Below are 17,715 nucleotides of genomic sequence, written 5' to 3' on the forward strand. Positions count from 1 at the left end.
GTGGAAAAGAGTGCTAGGAATTACCTTCATTAACACACTGTATATGTGGTGCTGAGTTCCTAGACTGGGGGCTGGAGTAGTAGTGGAGGGAGTTTATGGAGGGAGTTTGATGCTGAGTTTGAATCCTCCTCACAAATACTTATAAACATAATCAGCATTGCTATGTCGACCCTTCAAGTAGACCTGATTTGCTCATTCATTCATTCTTTCACACCCCACCAGTATCAGGCCAACAGCCTCTCTTAACTGCATTATTGCACCAGACCCCTGCTCAGTCTCCTTGCTTCACTCTTACTGCAGCCTGTGCCCCACACAGGCCACAGGCCAACCTTGGAGAGGCTGTGGCTTCCAGGCCACCTCAATAAAGCCAGTACTAGAATAAAGCCTTTTGTAGGGTTTAAGACTCGATGAAAAAAGACCACAAGCCTCACACCTGGACCAATAGGTGACATCATGATAAATGGAGAAAAAAAAGTTGAAGTTGTCAAGGATTTTGTCTTGCTTAGATCCACAATCAATGCTCATAGAAGCAACAGTCAAGAGATAAAAGGACACCTTGCATTGGGTAAATGTGCTGCATAAGACCCCTTAGAGTATTGAAAAGCAAGGATGTTACTTTGAGGACTAAGGAGAACCTGACCCAATCATTGGTATTTTCCATGGCCTCATATGCATGTGAAAGTTGGACACTGAATAAGAAAGACCAAAGAGGAATCAATGCATTTGAATTGTGGGGCTGGAGAAGAATATTGAAAATACTATGGACTGCTAAAAGGACAAATCAGTCTATCTTATAAGAAGTATGGCCTTCTTAGAGACAAGGTGGCAAAACTTCATGTTACATACTTTGGACATGTTGTCGGGCGAGACTTGTCCCTGGAGAAGGACATCATGCTTGGTGAAGTAGAGGGTCAGTGGAAATGAGGAAGGTCCTCAAGGAGATGGATCAATACAGTGGCTGCAACAAGAGGCTCAATGCAGCTTGAGAGACAGTTGTGAGAATGGTGCAGGACCTGGGCCCTGCTTTGTTCTCTTGTGCATACGTCACTATGGGTTGGAACCGACTCAGTGGCACCCAACAACAACAGTATCAAGTGGACATTACCATAAGATGGATATTGCAATACTGTAATACATTGTAATATTGTAATAAAACAAGTTGCACATTTTTTGTTTCCCAGTAAATATAAAAATTATATTTACGCCGCAGTCTATTAAGTTGCAATAACACTATGAAATAATGTGATAATGGCTAAAAGGTGGCAGAGAGACCTGAAGTGAGCTCCCGCTGTTGGAAGCATGGCTTTAATAGACTTGCTCTTTGCAGGGTTGCCACAAACCTTCAATTTGTGAAAAATTCCGTATCTGTGAGGTACAATAAAGCAAAGTGCAATAAATCCAGGTAGGGTGTGCATGCATGCCTATAATTGTTTGTGGTTTAACCAGAAGTCACATGATGTGACACCTCCACTCACTCACACTGTCTAAGGACTTCCTGTCTCATTGAGAGTAATAGTCAGAAGCTTTTCTGTGGCTACCAAGCTTTTGTGGGCAGTAACTGTGAGCAATTCTGGGGGGGGAAAGCCCTAGAGACCGACTCCAGTAAAGACGAGTCTGGAAACCCCTATGGAACAGTTCTCCTGGGACCTATAGTGTCACTATGACACATGGACACATCCGTGCTGACCTCAGCACCTACAGTTCTCTCTCTCTCTCTCTCTCTCTCTCTCTCTCTCTCTCTCTCTCTCTCTCTCTCTCTCTCTCTCTCTCTCTCTCTCTCTCTCTCTCTCTCTCTCTCTCTCTCTCTCTCTCTCTCTCTCTCTCTCTCTCTCTCTCTCTCTCTCTCTCTCTCTCTCTCTCTCTCTCTCTCTCTCTCTCTCTCTCTCTCTCTCTCTCTCTATCCTCAAGGCCTTTGATCTTGCTGTTCCCTCTGCCTAGAACTGTTCCACCTGCATAATTTCTTGCCTTGATCCTCTCTTCTGTCTTTGCTCATATGTCTTCTCCACAGGAAGGACTTCCTTGACTGCCTGCGACAAGCTGTCTCCTCATCCTGTTTTCTCTTTCTCCATCACATTCTTGTTACTGGCCACGTGATAGAGCTATTAATGTGCCCCATCTTAAAGAGTCAGCTCCAAGAGTTCCTCACTGCTCTATCAGTGAAGCCAAGCAGGCCTCAGAAAATAAGCAAGTGAGAGAATCCTGACCCAGGAACTGGGACTGATTAGAAGGGGCACTGCTTGCCAGGTCCTCCCTGGAAGCTCATGACCCTGGTATCCTCCTGTTCTTAGCTGGCCCCGACTCCTGGAGACTCATGCACCACAGCGTCCAATGGTGCCAGGCCCTGTGCCTGCCATCAGACCAGGTCAGCCCATTGTGACCCATGGTACTTGCAGATGGAGCTCACTCACCAAGCCTTCCTACTTCATCCCATAGTGATATATGCAGCCCTGCACAAGGTACATTGACCATGTATGAAACCCAGGTCTCCTGCATGGAAGGTAAGAAGTCTACCCTCGAACCATCCCTGTCTGGTGCTAACTACATAAATGACATCGTAGGACTAATAAAAATTATTTTCACTTGTGAATTTCCTGTGCTTAAGTACAACCATGCTCCAGTAAAGCATCTATTAGAACCAGGGTATTAAAGGATATATTAAAAGACCTAGTTTGGCGAGTCCATTTTCTTGCCTTCATGTGTGATAGATACCTGCATGTAAAAGGAAACTATGCACCGGTGAAGAATGACGCCAACTGGGCTCTGTCTGAATTGGTTTGTTTCCTTGGTTTGCCGACTGATGCTTTTGCTGAGAATAGAAAAGTTTATTCTTTACTTTTTTCTAATTGTCCAGCTAGCAAACATTCTGGGCCTGAGTAAAATTATTTTCTGTGATTTATTTTTATTTTATCACATCTTTGATTCTTGTAAGGGAAGTTTAAAAGAACAAAGGTTACTTATGTATGAAAGAGCTAATGTTCCCTATAATCTTGTTACCACCTGTGCTTGTTTTTAATTGATGTAGCATCTTAATCAAGCATCCAAATAGCCTCTGAAAACTTTTCATATTTTTGCCTTTACAAAATCAGAGCCTAAATCAGAAAAAAAATCAAATGAATTTTTCAGTATTTCTTTTATACCTAAAATGATCTATGAGATTTCCCAGAAAACACACTAATTTGTTCTTTCACTTTATATAAAGAGATGCTAGGCATAATGAGGTTTGCTTGAAAACTTGCATGAAACGGGCTTTCAAGCTGAAAGAAATGCTCAACTTCCTGTAGGTTTAATATATATAGTAAAATGTTATTAATACAAATATTTCAAAATTTTATTCTGTAAGTGAAATCCCTGAGTCAATGAGCTTGCTGTCCATAGTTGATTTTACCTTTGAGGAAAACATAAATCAAAGCCTTTATGAAATAATTCCATTCAGCGTTCCTACTTTTTCAGAGTTCAAGCTCTGCCTGCCTAAGAACAGATTTGATGCATCACGAACATCATTCATGAAGAAAGCAAAAGGTTACTAAAAAGATAAGAGAAAGAAACGATCAACATGGATGTGAGAAGAGACTCTGAAACTTGCTCTGAATCATAGAGTATCCAAGGAAAATGGAAGAAATGATGACATCACAGAGCTGAACAGAAAATTACAAAGGGCAGCTCTAGAAAACAAAGTAAAATATTATAATGAAATGTACAAAGATCTAGAGTTTAGATAAACAAAAGGAAAGAATGCACTCAGCATATCTGAAACTGAAAAAAACTAAAGAAAAATTTCAAGTCTCGATTTGCAATCTTGAAAGATTCAATGTGCAAAATATTGAATGATAAAGGAAGCGACAAAAGAAAAAGGAAAGAGCACACAGAGTCACCGTATCAAAAACAACGAGTCAACTTTCCACCATTTCAGGAGGCAGTAGATGAGCAAGAACCAATGGTACGAAAGGCCAAAGTCAAAGCTACACTGAAAGCATTAGCCAAAAACAAGGCTCCAGGAATTGATGGAATACCAATTGAGATGTTTCAGCAAGCTGATGAACCTTTGGAAGCAATTACTGGTCTATGTCAGGAAATTTGAAAGGCAGTTACTTGGCCAACTGACTGGAAGAGATCCATATTTGTGCCCATTCCAAAGAAAGGTGACCCAACAGAACGCTCAGATTACAGAACAGTATCATTCATATCACATGCAAGTAACGTGTTGCTGAAGATCATCCAACAACAGTGGCAGCGGCACATTGACAGGGAGCTGCCGGGGTTTCAGGCTGGATTCAGAAGAAGACATAGAATAAGGGGTATTATTGCTGATGTCAGATGGATGCTGGATGAAAGCAGAGAATACCAGAAAGATGTTTCCTTGTGTTTTATTGGCTGTGCAAAGGCGTTTGACCGTCCTGACCATAACAAACTCTGAACAGCCTCAAGAAGAATGGGCAAATGCATGGACATCAAAGTTTGTTAGCTGTTACCAGGAAAGGGTGGGAACAGGAAAGGGGGAAATATTACTTGAGGGGCACTGAGTTTCACTTAAGGGTGATGAAACATTTGGAAATGAATTAAGAGATCAAGACCATCGTCTCGGGGGAAAACCAAGGTCTGTTGGTATAACAGAGTTCACAAAGAACTCTCACTTGGAGTTCTACATTCCACGTGGTTGCGTATGGACTAGGGCAGTGGTTCTCAACCTTCCTTTCACACAGTTCCTCATGTGGTGGTGACCCCCCCCCCCCCCGCAACCAGGAAATTAGTTTTGTTGCTACTTCATAACTGTAATTTAGCTACTGTTTTGAATCGGGCGACCCCTGCGAAAGGCCGCAGCCCACAGATTGAGAACTGCTGGCTACGGTCTTATATGCTCATGAACAACCTAAGATTCAACCATTGGTCTCTCTCCATCTAAAGGAAAGAAGAAGAATGAACATCGAAAGACATAGGAAAATAGTTAGTGTGATGAACTAATTAACCACCCAAACATTAGTCTCCACAATTCTGAGACCAAAAGAACTAGATGGTGCCCAGCTACCAATTGATCTGAAAAGGGTTACATTTCAAGGTCCTCGATAGAGTGGGGGAAAGTGTGGATCAAACTCAGAGTCATAAAGGTGACCAGGCCTGCTGGTCAGAAAGGGACAAGTGGGTCTCTGGAGGCTGTGGTCCTCAGTTACCCTTCAGGTCTGGAACAGAACCCACCCCTGTGGTTAAAAAAGAGAGGAAAGGAGAGGGAAAAATAAGCCAGATGAAATGAAAAGGGCAGCTTCTGCCCACCGTCAAAGTTGCAAGGGTTCGCCATGGAGGAGCAATGGAAACGGGAACAGAGGAAGAAGAGGGGATTGCAGCAGATGAGTTGAAGCACAATGCGTGTGGACTGTTGAGTGCAAAGTGGATAATAATGATAGTAATACAACATGATAAAGATAACTAAGGTGATTTAGAAAAAATGGTTGAAATGACAAATGCTTTGTTGTCTATATTCTACCTGGATAAGAAATGTTATGTCTCAGGATTGCTTGCTCTCTTCTCTGTGCAAATTAGGTTCACTCCTTTTAAGTGTCAAAGAATAACATTTACTGACTTCTTTGAAAATAGATTTAATCGTCGTTAGAGATGCCCCATCCACATGTACTTTTTAGAATGGTTTTGTTTTCGCTTTGCATGCTACAGAAATAGACAAATGTGCCAGTTTAGTCCTTTTAAACCCTTATAAAACCTTTCATACTTAAAAATTATTAGTAATAAATTAGCCACAGATCGTTTATCATTTATAATGCCACTGGCATTTGCGTGGAGACTCTACTAAAAGTCTAACAGTGGTTCTCAACCTGTGGGTCACGACCCCTTTGGGGGCTGAATGCCCCTTTCACAGGGGTCGCCTAAGACCACCGGAAAACACCTATTCCCGATGGTCTTAGGAACCGAGACACCGCTCCTCTGTCCGTCTCCAGGCGGGTCCACCCACATGCAGACAAGCCCACATCCGAGTGCCCAGAGTGAAGACTGTTACCCAGGCTACCCCACGCTTCCAGAGAAATTTTCATTCATTTGTAATTACAAATAAATATTTCACAATATATAATTACATGTTGTTTTTGTGATGAATCACTATGCTTTAATTACATGTGTTCAATTTGTAACAATGAAAATACATCCTGCATATCAAATATTTACATGATGATTCACAACAGAAGCAAAATTATAGTTATGAAGTAGCAATGAAAATGTTACGGGGGGGGGGGCGTCACCACCACATGAAGAACTGTATGAAAGGGTCACAGCATGAGGAAGGTTGAGAACCGCTGGGCTAACAGAAAGAGTGTGTGCTTTCAACAAAGGAAGTCTCTGGGCCCCCAGGGAATTCAAACCACTGAGACTCCAAAGCTGAGCTGACGTTGCTGAGATAACTTTCAAATTCTGCCAGCAAAATAAGTTGGGATTTTCGCCAAGCATTTTTTTTCTTTATTGTAGAACACACACAGGCTTCCAAAAGTTCATGAGAAAATTCCAATATCCTCTCATTCCATTTTTCCACATTTTTGATGTCCTATTATAAATCACTCATTCATTCACTATCATTGAGTCATTTCTAACTCATAGAGACCCCATAGGACAGAGGAGAACTACCCCTGTGGGTTTCCAAAACTATAGCTTTTTACCAAAGTAGAGTTTCATCTTTCTCCTGCAGAGCAGCTGGTGGATTTGAACTGCTGACCTTGTGGTTAGCAGCCTGTGTTAGTCTGGGTAGACTAGAGAAACAAAATTCATAAACACTCATATTTCATAAGAGAGTGTACATTAAGCATTCCAGTCCAAGCCCATAAGTCTGACATGGATATACAAAATCCTCCTCAAATTCACAAAACACATGCAATGATGCCGACTGCAGGAGGAAAGCAGAATCAGTGTGTGTGTGTGTGTGTGTGTGTAAGCATCTCAGCGCTGGCAGGGGTCTTCACGTGGCTGCTCCAGCACCAGGGCTGCATCAGGGTAGCTCCATGTGACTTCTCCTCAGGGATGTCTCACAGGAAGTGAGCCTTTCCAGCTGAGGCAGAGAACTAGCTAAGGCAGCCGTACCCTGGTCTGATCATCAGAGAGCAAGAGACCTGAGAACAAGAAAGGCGAGGTTCACCGAGCCATTTATCTCTCTGCCCTTCAATTAATCACACATGCATCTATCGGCCAGGTTGGCACAATAAACCTTAACTATCACACAGCCCAAAATGTAACCCACCACACCACCAGGCCTCCGATATTATCTGTGCATATAAATATATAACATTATTATATATACTATTTACCAATTTGGTGATATCGATCACATGAAGCGTGTTGTACAACCATCACCCACATTGTTTCCAAATTTCTCATCACATGAAACAGAAACTCGCTGCTTCCGAAACGATGACTCTCCCTTTCCGCTTCTTTCCTGCCCCTGCGTTTGTCGCTACTGTTGCCATGTGCCATCAGGCTGGCCCCGCCTCACAGTGACACTGGGCACAGCAGAAGGAAACGCTGCCCGCTCCTGTGCCACCCTCACAATGGTTGCTGTGCTTGAGCCCATTGCTGCAGCCACTGTGTCCATCCAGCCTCTTTGTGGTTGACCCTTCACCGGTTTGGGGCCTCCTGGTAACATCTCCAAACTCTAAGAGAAGGAATTTCACAATCCTCACCTCTAAAGAGCATTCTGGCTGAACTTCTTCCAAGAGAGTCTTGTTCATTCCTCTGGTAGGTCATGGTGTGGTCAATATTCTTTGCCAATAACGCATTTTAAAGGCATCATTTCCTTGTCTTCCTTATTCATTGTCCAACTTTCACATGCATATGAGGCAACGGAAAGTAACCTGGCTTGAATCAGGCAAACCTCAGTGCTCAGTGAAGCTTTTTACCACTTAAAAAATATTTTTCAGCAGTTATGAATGCATAAAGCACATCACGCATGGGAAGAACTGGAGAAAATTATGCTAAGTGAAGTAAGTCAAGCACAAAAGGACAAGTACAACATGAGTCCACTGAGGTAAGCTTAAAAATGCAAAAGGGGCATAGGGAAAAAGCTACTGTATACATACATTCCTGGGGTAAGGTCCAGGTACTATGGCAGGGGCCAGACCCAATCCAGGGATACATATGGCAGCCAACTAAAAAGGAGGGCGAAAGAAAGAAGACCCGGGTAATGGGGGAACAGGGCACTAACCCACCCAAGAGGAGGGTATTGTTTACATCTCCACAGGAGAGGGAGAGAGGGACCAGATTTCAACCTGGTACGCCAAGACATGAATGCAACATACTGACATGAAGCAGTGAACCAACAGACAAATCTGGGGGCCAGCCCAAATCCCAACTATGTGGACACTTCTCCCTGAAGAATACACTTTAGAGGACAGCACAGAAGCTGCAGCTCAGGGAGAGGGACGCTGCAGATCAGGAGCAAATGAAAAGGGAAGGAGAGAGAGTGGAACTCATCCTGGCCCACCAAGCCCTGAGGAGGATATTCTGGCTCTGAGCAGCAGTGCACAGAGAGGACCATAGGGGCCGCCCCATCACGAGACACGACGTCCCTCACTGACCCATAGTGCTACAGGGGACAACACTGCAGGCAGTGCAGGAATTGTGCCTGATCTGACCCCACCACACTGGGACCAAACACGAAGGGCATGCAACAGAGCAGCAAGGGCAACAAAAGCAATGAAGTCCTGGAGATTTACCAAAAATAGCCTTTGGGGCCAGGGGGTGGCACCCCATCAGACTCGACTGGAAAACACTCCTACAGATCAACAGACAGACCTGGGACTATTTATAGGCTTTTCTTTTTCTGCTGTTGGTCTTGTTGTTGTTTTCTTGTTTTCTTTTGTTGTTATGTTTTGCCTACCTATTTTTTGTGCTTATTATTGTCTCTGCATGTCTATCTAGATAAGATAGGCGGAATAAACAACCTGGAGGAGAATAAAATGGGACTAATGGTTCCGGGGGAGACATAGAAGAGGGGGGAGGGGAAGGAAAGGAGAGGGGATGCCAGCAAGCCCAGGGACAAGGGAATGGCAAGTGATCTAAAATTGATGGCGAGGAAAGCATGGGATGCCTGGTGGGGCTTGATCAAGGGCAATGTAGCCGAGAGAAATTACTGAAACCCAAATGAAGACTGAACATGATAGTGGGACAAGAGGAAAGTAAAAGGAAATAGAAGAAAGAACTAGGAGGCAAGGGACATTTATATACATACGTAAATACATGTATATATAACAATAGGGAAATAGATCTATGTACATATATTTATTTGTTAAATATTAAGACAGCAGACAGACATTGGGCCTCCACTCAAGTACCCCCTCGACGCAAGAACACTCTGTTCTAATAACCCGGCATTCTGTGCTGCTCACCTTCCCTGACATGATCACTGAAGACAAATGGGTGCTTAAGCAAATGTGGTGAAGAAAGCTGATGGTGCCTGGCTATCAAAAGAGATAGTGTCTGAGGTCTTAAAGGCTTGAAGATAAACAAGTGGCCATCTAGCTGGGAAACAACAAAATCCAGCTGGAGGAAGCACACCAGCCTGTATGATCATGAGCTGTCGATGGGATCAGGTATCAGACATCAAAAACCCAAAACAAAAAATCATATCTATGTGAATGAGGGGAAGGGTGGAGTGGAGATCCAAAGCCAATCTGTAGAAAATTGGACATCCCCTTACAGAAGGACATAAGGAATCGATGAGCTAGTCAGGGTGCAGTATAGCACCTGACGAAACACATAACTTTCCTCTAGTTCTTTAATGCTCCCTTCCCCGCCACTATCCTGACCCCCCATTCTACCTTACAAATCCGGTTAGACCAGAGTAGATACACAGATAAGAGCTCGCAACACAGGGAATACTGGACAGATAAACCTTTCAGGACCAATAAAGGAAATAGAGATACCAGGAGGGGAAGGGGAAGGTGGGGGGAGGGGAGGAATTGATCACAAGGATCTACATATAATCCCCTCCCAGGGGGACGGACAACAGAAAAGTGGGTGAAGGGAGACAGTGGTTGGTGTAAGACATGAAAAAAATAATAATTTATAAATTATCAGGGGATCATGAGGGAGGGTGGAAAATGAGCTGATACCAAGGGCTCAAGTAGAAAGAAAATGTTTTGAAAATGATGATGGTAACGTATGTACAAATGTGCTCGACACAATGGATGGATGCACGGATTGTGATAAGAGCTGTGAGAGCCCCCAATAAAATGATTTCTTCAAAATTAAATACTGCTTTCTCCCCTGGAAGTAGAGCTCTTTGATAACTGTCACTTCAAATCATGAGTACTTTACATCCCTTTCTTTCTTCCTTCCCCCCCCCCCAACCAACCCCAAATGTTATTTATTTAATACAATCATCACAGGGTGCAAATGGAGACTTAATTTAAAAAACAAACACAACAGAAATGACACCACAGCTTGAGATAAGAGTTCTACACAGACATCAAGGGGCGGGGTGGAGGGAGGACAGACAGCTACAGAAGAGAAGAGAGCACAAGGACAGGGAAGGTCAGGGCTCTTGGCTGGAGACTTGCTTTGAGTAGGTTTCCTGCAGGTATTTCTTAAAGGCTGTGGGGTTTTTCCAGAGTTCCGCAGTATGTGTGTTCAAAGGGCTGTCGATGTTGGGCTCTCCCAGCAGGCTCTGGATGGAGAGGAGAATCGTCCTGACGTCTTACAGGGCAGACCACTTGTCCTTCAGGCTGTCCAGGCAGATGTTACCCTGAGTGTCCACGTTGGGGTGGTAGCAGGGGGTGAGGAACTTCACTGAGGGTGCATTGTAAGGGTAGCCACTGGGGAGCTTCAGGGAGAGCTGATATCTCAGGTCTTCAGAGACTGTACCAGCTGCTCCGTGGATGGTCCCTATCCACTTGAAAAGGTTGTCTGATTCCGGGAAGGCAGAGATTCCTTTGTCGCCAGACATCATGAGGGTCATCAGCTCCTGTTGTAGCCTCTGCGCCCCCGCTGGGCTCGGCTCCTTTCTGGGCAGCTACAACACTGACTGCGGCTGGGTCGCGGTTTGGGGAGGCCATTCGCCCGGTGTTGGCAGACGGGATCTCCAGAGACTGGAAGGCAACTGCCTACATCCCTTTCTTTTTTTTTTTTTTTTAATTTTAACAATTTATTGGGGCTCATACAATTCTTTTCACAGTTCATACATATACATACATCAGTTGTATAAAGCACATCTGTACAGTCTTTGCCCTAATCATTTTTTTCTCTTTTCTTCTTTTACATTTTATTAGGGACTCATACAACTCTTACCACAATCCATACATATACATACATCAATTGTATAAAGCACATCCATACATTCCCTGCCCCAATCATTCTCAAGGCATTTGCTCTCCACTTAAGCCCCTTGCATCAGGTCCTCTTTTTTTTTTCCCCCCTCCCTCGCCATTCCCCCCTCCCTCATATGCCCTTGGTAATTTATACATCGTTATTTTGTCATATCTTGCCCTATCCGGAGTCACCCTTCCCCCCTTCTCTGCTGTCCCTCTCCCAAGGAAGAGGTCACATGTGGATCCTTGTAATCAGTTCCCCCTTTCCAACCCACTCACCCTCCACTCTCCCAGCATCGTCCCTCACACCCTTGGTCCTGGAGGTATCATCCACCCTGGATTCCCTGTACCTCTAACCCTCATATGCACCAGTGTACAGCCTCTGTCCTATTCAGCCCTGCAAGGTAGAATTCGGATCATGGTAGTTGGGGGGAGGAAGCATCCAGGATCTGGGGGAAAGCTGTGTTCTTCATCGATACTACCTCACACCCTAATTAACCCATCTCCTCTCCTAAACCCCTCTATGAGGGGATCTCCATTGGTCGACACTTGGGCCTTGGGTCTCCACTCTGCACTTCCCCCTTCATTTAATATGATATATATACATATATACACATACATATATAAATATACACATATATACACATACATACACACACTTCTATCTTTTTTTTTTGCATGATGCCTTATACCTGGTCCCTTGGGCACCTCGTGATCGCACTGGCCGGTGTGCTTCTTCCATGGGGGCTTATTTGCTTCTGAGCTAGATGGCCGCTTGTTCACCTTCAAGCCTTTAAGACCCCAGACACTATATCTTTTGATAGCCGGGCACCATCAGCTTTCTTCACCACATTTGCTTATGCACCCATTTGTCTTCAGCGATCCTATCATGGAGGTGTGCAGTCAATGATATGATTTTTTGTTCTTTGATGCCTGGTAACTGATCCCTTTGGGACCACTCGATCACACAGGCTGGTGTGTTCTTCCATGTGGACTTTGTTGCTTCTGAGCTAGATGGCCGCTTGTTTATCTTCAAGCCTTTAAGACCCCAGTCACTATCTCTTTTGATAGCCGGGCACCATCAGCTGTCTTCACCACATTTACTTGTTCACCCACTTTGGCTCCAGCCGTTGTGTTGGGAGAGTGAGCATCATAGAGTTCCAATTTAATAAAAGAAGGTATTCATGCATTGAGGGAGTGTTTGAGTAGAGGCCCAAGGTCCTTCCGCCACCTTAATACTTGACCTATAAATATAGACACATAGATCTATTTCCCCATCCTCCTATATATATTTGCATGTACATGTCTTTGTCTAGACCTCCATGAATGCCCTTTGACTCCTAGCTCTTTCCTCCATCTCCCTTGACTTTCCTCCTGCCCTACTACCATGCTTCATCGCCACCTGGGTTAGAGTATACCTCTTCTCTAAGCACCCTTACCCTTGATCATTTCCCACCAGGCCTGCCACTCCCCCTTCTCTACCATTTGGGGTCCCATGTTTTTCCCTTGTCCCTGGGTTTGTTAACACCACTTCCTTACCCCCCCTACCCCCCACCCCAAGTCCCCCCAGAACTGTCGGTCCCGTTGTTTTTCCTCCAGATAGTTCATCCAGCCTGTCCTATTCAGACAGACCTGTGGAGTCACTAACATGCACGAAAACTAGACAGAGGAAAACAAAGCAACAGTATACAACCAGACGATCCCTGAACGAACTACAAGCTTTTCTCTTGTGAACTGTTTTGTTCTGTTCTTTGTTAGTGGTTTGTTTTTGTTGTTTTGTTGTCTGGTTGTATACATCCCTTTCTTAAAGCAAGTCTTTGTCATACATGTCGAGGGTCTTCCTCTCTCTGACCACGGCTGTTAGCTCAGTTTTGCTGATATTGTTCGGTGCTGCCCAGTCAGTTATGACCCAGAGTGACCCGTGCACATTGGCTGACGCCTCACATTTGTCTGCCTTTTCTCTCGGGTATGCTGACTTTTCTAGACTGCTCTTATTTCCCCTGAAGACTTGGGGTAGTAGCATGAGAGATTTCTCGTTGGAATTTGATGTTTATTTTATTAAAGGTAATTTGAAGTTTGGGGGAAAATATCTTTTTCTAAAATTCATTGTGATAAAGATTGTACAACTCTTCTCGATATGAATGGCCTATTGAATTGTATGATAGATGGATGAAGTGCCAATAAAACTGTTAATAAAGGAAAAATCAATCTTTTGAGAGTCAGGGGCTTGAAGGTAAACAAACGGCCATCTAGCAGGGAAGCAACAAAGCCCACATGGGAAAAGCACACCAGCCTGTGTGATTATGAGATGTTGAAGGGATCAGGTATCAGGCATCATCAGAACAAAAAAATCTTACCATAATGAATAAGGGGGGAGTGTGGAGTGGAGACCCAAAGTCCATTTGTAGGCCACAGGAGATCCCCTTGCAGAGGAGTCTTGGGGAGGAGATGAGTCAGACAGGGTGCCATGTAGCAACGATGAAAAATACAACTTTCCTCTAGTTCCTAAATGCTTCCCTTCCCCTACCTCCGTCCCCACTATCATGATCCCAATTCTATCTTGCAAGTCTGACTAGACCAGAGGATGTACACTGATACAGATTGGAACCAGAAACACAGGGAATCCAGGGCGGATGATCCCTTCAGGACTAGTGGTGTGAGTGGCGATACTGGGGACATAGAGGGAGGGTGGGTTTAAAGGGGGAACCGATTACAAGGATCTACATGTGACCTCCTCCCTGGGGGACAGACAACAGAATAGTGGGTGAAGGGAGACGTCAGACAGGGCAAGACATGACAAAATAATCTAAATTATCAAGGGTTGACAAGGGAGGGGGAAACGGGGAGGGAGGGGAAAAAATTAGGACCTGATGCCAAAGGCTTAAGTGAGAGCAAATGTTTTGAGAATGATGAGGGCAACGAATGTACAAATGAACTTTATACAATTGATGTATGTATGGATTGTGATAAGAGTTGTATGAGCCCCTAATAAAACGATTAAAAAAGAGAAACAAAGCACCACCACCACTACCACCAATAAATAAATATAAATATAAATATAAATATATATATATATATAAAACAAAGTAAGAAAACCACAAAAAACATAAAGAAAAATCTTTTAGGAGAACTCATGCCTTGATTTCTGGACTATTGCTTCCACAGGCATTGATTGTGGAACTAGGTAACTCCTGACCCTGGTTGACTGCTAATACACATTAACTTACTTGTCTGCTACCTGAAAGACTGGGGGCTGAACCCACCCTCTGGGCACCTTAGAAGAAAGTGCTGGTGATCTACTTCTGAAACATCAGCTGCTGCAAACCACAGCGTGGTGGTTAGATGTCATGGCAACCTGATGGTGCCTGTGGAGAGGTGCAGGGCGGGTTGGGCAGGAGAGGAATCCAACTTGTCCATCGGGTAACATGGTGATGCCTCCTGGGGGGTGTTGCCTTTTATAACAGAGAGATTAGGAACTTCTCTTTCTGCTCCTTTTTAAAAAATCATTTTATTGGGGGCTCATACAACTCTTATCACAATCCATTCATACATCAGTTGTGTAAAGCACATTTGTACATTCATTGCCCTCATCATTCTCAAAACATTTGCTCTCCACCTAAGCCCCTGGCATCAGCTCCTCATTTTTCCCCTTCCATTCCTGCTCCGCCCTCCCTGATGAACCCTTGATAATTTATAAATTATTATTGTGTCATATCTTGCCCTGTCCGACGTCTCCCTTCACCTGCTTTTCTGTTGTCCATCCTCTCTTTCTGCTCCCGGGTGGGCTGTCTGACTCTAGAGCTGCGGGCACTCGGGCACTGTGCCAGGTTTCCACGGACCTCGGATCCTTTCAGCTCTGCCCCCGCCAGCCTGTGATCTTTGTGTATCTGCTTTCTTCAGCATCATCGGCCTGCAGCTAGGGGAGTCCCAGAGGCTCTGGCTGGCATCGGACTCGTGGGCTTAAGCTGGACCGGGCTGGTGGCCTCTTGACCTGAGAAGACTTCTGGATACAAAGCCCTTTCCTATACATCTAAGTTTTGTCTTTGTTTCTCTAGACAACCCAGACTCACATACACAGTTCTATTCTGACACACATGGGCTCACCATGAGTCAGAATTAAAGTCACCGCAACTTTATTATTCTTTTTTTTTTCAGACTCAAGAAACACATGTGACTCTAACTCAAGAGCAGAATAAGCATGAACTACAGGGAACTCAGTGAACTGGTGAGGGAAAGTTTGTTGCAACTATTTGTTTTGAGTACGGTTAATGTTCTAATGTTCTATTTTCCAGATTAATAAGGAAATGCTATCTCTTTCTTCTTAAGCCATCTGTGCTTAGCTTAAAAAAAAATCTATGTAAACCCTGAGGCTAAGTCTACTGAGACCAAGCTTATTTTGGGATCAAGAAGAGTCTTTCTTTGAAATCATTCTGATCACCAGGGACAGGGAGAGCCGACAGGAACAAATTGTGAAAGATCTTGCAACATGGTGGTCTTCTGAGTAGCTCGGCCAACGGGCTTATCTCTGCTTTTCATGGTCTCCGGGTTACTTCACAGTGGTTGAAAGCTAATGGTGCAAACGAGTCTTATTCTTAGAGGTGCTGACTGAGGCAGGTGCAAAGCAATTTATTATTGACCTGTGGACAATTTATTATTGCCCTATTGACGCCTGACACTGGCAAATTCACTCCAGAGTGTCTTTTCAGATTACACATGTAGGGTGCTTTCAAGTCTCCTCTGAAACAATTGCAACATCTTGCTGGTTCTCTTATTACTTACCTCAACAAAAAGAAAGCCTCATATTTCTCCCTTAGAGCAGTTGGTGGGTTTGAACCAATGACCTCAAGGTTGCCAGCCCAATGTCCACTCCACAGAGCTATCAGGGCATTACTTACATACTCACTGCCATTGGTCAATTCTGACTCATAACCACCCTACATTATTTGATAGGTTCATTAAAGTCACTGGCACAGGTTTGTTTTATATCCATATGAGAGTGATAATACTATCTGTTTTTGAAAATTACCCTTTGAGCTTATATACATACATAAGATGCTTACAACAGGGCCTGACACTCAGTAGGGGCTCATGTTTGCTTCTTTAAAGAGGAAGAGAATGAAGCGCAGAGAGATTAAGCAACTTGCCTAAGTGGCTCCGCTTGTCAGAGATGGGCAGAAAGAGGAAGTCAGGAATGTCTGCCATGAAAGCCCTTATTTTCCTGCCTCTCGTCTCAGCCTTCTGCACCCACTCTTCGCTAGCCGTGTTCTGCTAATGTCCACTCACTCTTCGGTGTCAGTAGCTCAGGTAGCTGCTACTCCCGTCTTCCCAATCTTGGTGTCCCACCCCTGACAAGCTCCTGTATGATGCTACCACCATCACATTTGTCATCTCAGCTGTGAGTTGGAATGGACTCAACAGCACCAAGACGGTCTCCATCACCATCCAGTACAGAGCCTGCTCTGTGGCAAGGACCAGAAACGAAGCCTCATATATTAAAAAGAAGTATCAAGTGCCATAGAGTTGTCCCAGACTCATGGTGACTCCATGTGTTCCACAGGAGAGCTATGCTTCACAGGGTTTCCAACACTCTGATTTTTAATGAAGTAGCTCTCCAGGTCGTTCTTCTGAGGCACCCCCAGGTGGACTTGAACCACCAGCCTTTGGGATTTTCCTGCTCATGCTATGGAGAGCAAGGATGCTTCCTGAAACCAACTCGAATCCCTCTGTCCACTCAACATTCCCTGGGCTCCTGACAACTTAAACCTCCTAAGGAGGATGCCCAGAGCCACTACCCTCTTATGACTGGATTTTTTTTTCTTTCCTTTTTTCCAAATCAAATTCCAGAAATCCAGGTTTAAAAATAACTGAGAAATGCAATCTTCTCCACTGAGCCTCTTGGCAAAAACAAACCCTCAACAAAGAGCCGTGCGCAGTCTCACTTCACACTCACTCATTTCCAGCCGCCAGTCCGGCTCTGTTTTGGACAGGGAGACAGAGGGGAGGCAGGCCTCCATGGGACTGAAGGATAAGGGCACAGGAGCTGGGCACAAGCTGGCTTGGACTGGAGGGCCTGCGGGCTCTGCAGGCACACGCCCCTGCGGGAAGACAGCTGCTTGAAACTGCTGTGAAGCTGGTTTTCCTTGGAGTCCCGACTTGCTGGTCTCCGGCCCTGGCTTGGGCAGGAGATCAAAGCAGCCCTGCGAAACGGTCTCCATTAGTAATCCAGAATTCATTCTCCTTCTCTGGGGAGACATCGGCTTCTGCGAGAGACTGCCTTTCCCCATCAAGGCGTGGGGAGCTGGCTGGTGGGAGCGGGGAAGAGCACTTACTCTCTTGCTGAATAACAACCTCTGCTTGCCACCCCTCACCCCCTTCTACATGGTCTATTTTTCAGCCTATCATCTTTTTTTTTTTTATGTCCATTTTG

General features: G+C 44.5%; 1 pseudogene; it reads right to left on the bottom strand.

Annotated features, from left to right (window-relative positions):
- Positions 1 to 10,508: 10,508 nt before the first annotated feature.
- Positions 10,509 to 11,036, bottom strand: LOC142433520 (ubiquitin-conjugating enzyme E2 C-like; annotated as a pseudogene).
- Between the last annotated feature and the right edge of the window lie 6,679 nt (positions 11,037 to 17,715).

Source organism: Tenrec ecaudatus, chromosome 1 (assembly GCF_050624435.1).
Source record: "Tenrec ecaudatus isolate mTenEca1 chromosome 1, mTenEca1.hap1, whole genome shotgun sequence".
NCBI classification, from domain to species: domain Eukaryota; kingdom Metazoa; phylum Chordata; class Mammalia; order Afrosoricida; family Tenrecidae; genus Tenrec; species Tenrec ecaudatus.